The following is a 4,559-nucleotide window of genomic DNA, read 5'->3' as shown; positions in this document are numbered from 1 at the left end:
TGAGAGTATGCGGGTATACCGTGAGGTACCCGCTTGCCCGTTGTTCAAATTATCGAATTAAATTTAAATAATAATAAAAAAATGAATTAGTTATACATTATATTACAATCTTTAAACACATGTCCATAAATTCAAAAATTACAAGTTGATATATATTTGTTTATCTTAAATTATATAATCACATAAAAAAATGAAGTCTATTTAGGACTCAATGGTAACTCTACCTTTTGTTTTGTTCATGTTTAACCATCTTGGTTTTTTTGTTTAAAAATTTTTTTCATATATCTACTATTTATATTTTTATTTAGCTTCAAATTTTATAAATATCTAGTAAGATTTTTGAATATAAAAAAACATTATAAGTAATTCTCATAAGTTATATCCAATTGATTTTTATTAGTATCTTATTTTTTTCGAGATGTTCTTATAATTTATAGAATAAATTATTATAACATTATTTTTATATTTGTTTATTTTTAATTTAAAAATTCAATTTTTGATAATATTATCAAATATAAATATAGAAATTAAATAAAAATTTAAAAATAATATATTAAGAGAAAAATTTGAAGTATTATTTTCAAATTAATTACCATGAAAAATAGATATTGAGTAAATTATGAGTAAATGTTTAGTTTAATAAAAAAATTATATATATATATATATATATATATATATATGATAGGGTAAAGGGAATGCAGTGCAGGGTTTTTACCCTGCACCCTCTTCAACGGGTAAGGGGTAAGGGTAAGGGTACGGGTAGGGTAGGGGCATACCCTTACCCGACCCGTACCCGCTCAAAAACTAACGGGTAATACCCTTACCCGTACCCGTACCCGGTCAAAGAGGGTAATACCCTCTTTGACTGGGTACGGGTACGGGTATACCCGTCGGGTAGGGTATAAATTGCCATCTCTAGTTTCACTATAGTAAACTGCTATAGTATTTGCGTAAATACTCCCAAAATCATTTTGTTCATCGAGGCCACATGATTGGGCATAGATCCATCCGGTAGATCATGTCGCGTTTTCAATTAAACAACATTGACGAAGCTCTTAACAATGTTGCTCAACTCAGGACATATGAGTGTGACTGCTTTTGTGCCCTTCCACTTTGTGTTTTCACTTGAGCATAATGGAGGTTGGCACACACTCACATGTCTATGACCACAACTTGTGTCTTGACCCTTGTTTGATCCAAGAATTTCATCAACAATCGCGTCCATGATCTACTTTTGCTTCCTTTCTTCCAAACTTGTCTCCACAACCCTTAACATACAAAAGAACACAAACACATACAAATGAGCTATAAAATCTTATAAAAGTGATGCTCAACATAAAAAAAGGATACTTCATATTACTTATACACAAACACTTATCAAGCTTCCACACACTTAAGCTTTTGCTTGTCCTCAAGCAAAAATAAAACTTTCAAGCATATAAGAAAGAAAATTAAAAGTGCTTGGCCTTAGGTTCACCAAAAGCATGCAAAAGAGGCATTCTACAAGTAAGGAAAAATTCGAACATCGAATAAGAGTAATCATTGCTCTAGCTAAAAATTTGAATAAAAAAGGACAACAACCTGATATTGTCTAAGTGTGTGTAAACTCACTCAAGTCAACCCAACATGTAATTATTGAAGTTCTTCTTAAGAGGGACTTATTTATAAACAAAAAGAAGAGGTTGTAGCTTAACACATCCTCAAAAGTAGCCCTCTCCTAAGCTGCCACCAAGGTGGCTTTCACACTTTCGAGATGGTAGCTATTTCTAGCGGGGTGGTAGCTTTAACTAATCATATAATATAGCTCTTTCTCTCATTTGGGTATAACTAGTATCCGACTTATGAGAGTAGATTCCTACTTCATAAGTGGGCTCTTTCCACCCCCCAATACATAACAAAACAAACACAGTTTTTTTTAAAACAAGAATCATGCTAAAACAATCCCTTAAACATCGAACTTGATTTTCCACGAGGTTTAATGAGTTAGTAGTGTAACAAGTGATAATCGGGCAAAAATTCTTAAAAATTTAATAAAACTAGAGCATGATAATATTCAATGTTAAAATTTTTCCTAAATTTAAGAAAATAACCATTGTAAATTAGGTGAACCGCCATTCGCTACATGAGCATAAAAGAGAATGCATAAGTATAGAACATGTGTAATGTGAACTCCCCCCGACACTTAAGCTGTACATTGCCCTCAATGTACGTATGCAAGCTCAATAAAGAAATATAACAATCAAAACATGTGTGTGGAGATGGGTAATTAAAATAATACTCCCCTGAACTCCAAATGGTATGTTTGATGGAGTTAATTTCATTGAGAGTTGAGTTCCAACGGGTTGTGGAGCACACACAGCCATGTAAAAAGCCACATGACCGTGCCCAAAACTATCCCTCAATTCCAAGACTCACAAGACCATGTGCAAGTATACACAAGGGGATTAAGTAAAGCTCATCAAAAGACATTAAAATCGAGTCTATAAAAATATGGAAATAAAATACAACCCAATAAAATTAAAAAGCTAGAAGATAAACTCAGAAGGAGAGTCCTATTTGAGTAATATAACTCAAAATACAATGCAGAAATAAAATACTAAAACATAAAAAAAAAAGAAAAATAACGACGCCTCAAGCGTCGGTATCCTGCTCTGCTAGTGGTACTGCTGGTGTAGGTGATGATGCTGGTGCCGCTAGTGGTGGTGATGGTGCTGCTAGTGATGCTAGAGATGTCGGTAAAGGACTGGGTCTCATAATGAAAGGTGAGATCATGTCTCGCTCTAGAATCTGTTGTAGTGTCAAGATGCACCATCACCTTGGCGTCATTCGTAGCCTTTATCGAGTGAACCTCAGCCAGATCAACATACAACCCCCCTACAATGCTCTCGAGCCTCTCAAAGCGATCACGGGATTGAGATGGAGAAAAGACCAGCATGGATGGTGGCTCCTATACTGCAAGGGGTGACCCTGTCTCCATCTTCTCTAGCTGTGGCTGAAGAGCAGGTTGAGACCCCTCAGCTACATCTCCCATACAATTACCCGTCTATGGTGGTGGCATGATCATGACATAAACACTATCTCTGTATCTGCAGACCATGCCCATCAATTGCATCGTTTCTAGGCCGATGAGAGATGGTACAATAATCTTCTCAGCCCCACTGATAGCGTACAAGAGACCATCCACATGATGAGTCAAGTGATGCAAGGGCCTGAGAAGAGCACCCCAACCCTGGCATACTATCCCTGATGGCGCACTTACTCTTCCATGATGTGTCCCAGGTGGAGTGGCAGCTCGCTCTAAACCATCGAATACAGATAAAGCAACTCCTGATTGCTAATGACTCTAGTACTGTCTCCACGTCCGTTCACTGATTAACTAATAACAGCGTGGAAATATCTGTAGGCCAGTTAGGAGAGACATATAGCCTTTTAAACTCCTGGCTCATACTGTTCCTGGCCATATAGTATCCTGTAGGTGCGATTAGTAGTCAAGCTGCAAGGGTAATCTGTCGGGAGCTGCTCATACTCCTCTGTGTTAGTGTAAGCCTCATTGTAGAGCCCAAGCCGGATAAAAAATTGAGTCACGCTCATGCTATTGTACTGTCTGAAGGCTCTTAACTTAACAACATCAATACTATCAAAGCTGGAGTATGAAAGGTCGAACTTGTACGATGCTAGCACCTCCAAAGTGAGCATACGGATAGCTGGCTCTCGAATGGACAATAATGGCCTCTAGCTACCCACGAATATCAACTCCACAATCTTGTTGCCCATCTCATCCCCCAAATGAATCTCTCTCAATGCGCTCAAGGCAGGGAATCTCGACTAACCAAACTTAAGCCTCGACAAGTGCTCAAACCGAACCTAATGTTCGAGGATCACAAACTCCATGTGCTCAGGAGAGGGCTCAAGGGGATGCTTGCTAGTTGTTTTATTCGATCTGGGTGCTATTCCTTCAAAAATTGAAAATAAAATGATTAAATTCAACTTAAAAAATAGTTCTGCAGGAATCCACATGGTCTTGTGGAAATTTCACATGCCCGTGTGGATCTTCAGGGCGTGACAGCAGCATGGCTAGAATCTCCAAAAAACTCAAAATACAACATAAAACCTTCAAAATCTCTTCTCAAAACATTCACCAATAATTTAAACATGAAATCCATGTGAAATCGACCACATTGAGCAAAAGAAATGAAGAATGGTGAAGATGAAGGGGTAAAGGAAGCTTATCGACGAAATGACAATCAAAAACTTCGAATACGACCGGCAAATGACGTAAAGACCTTATAAATAGACGGAGAAGGTCAGGAACAATGAAAGGATGCATCTTTTGAGTCTTTGGGAGTCTATAAATGAAGAGGTACAAAATGATTTTAAAGAAAACTCACGCCCCTTTGTGTTCTGTACATCCACACGGGTGTGGAAATTACCCACACAAGTGTGTATCCACAAAAGCTCTTCACAGGGGCATGCACACGCCCATGTGTGCTCTCGGGATAGAAATTTTAACCTCTAAATCTACCAACATGGGCATGTGGAAATTACCCATGCCCATGTGC

The sequence above is a fragment of the Dioscorea cayenensis genome, chromosome 20, assembly GCF_009730915.1.
Source record: "Dioscorea cayenensis subsp. rotundata cultivar TDr96_F1 chromosome 20, TDr96_F1_v2_PseudoChromosome.rev07_lg8_w22 25.fasta, whole genome shotgun sequence".
Lineage (NCBI taxonomy): Eukaryota > Viridiplantae > Streptophyta > Magnoliopsida > Dioscoreales > Dioscoreaceae > Dioscorea > Dioscorea cayenensis.
This window is presented reverse-complemented; position numbering follows the sequence as displayed.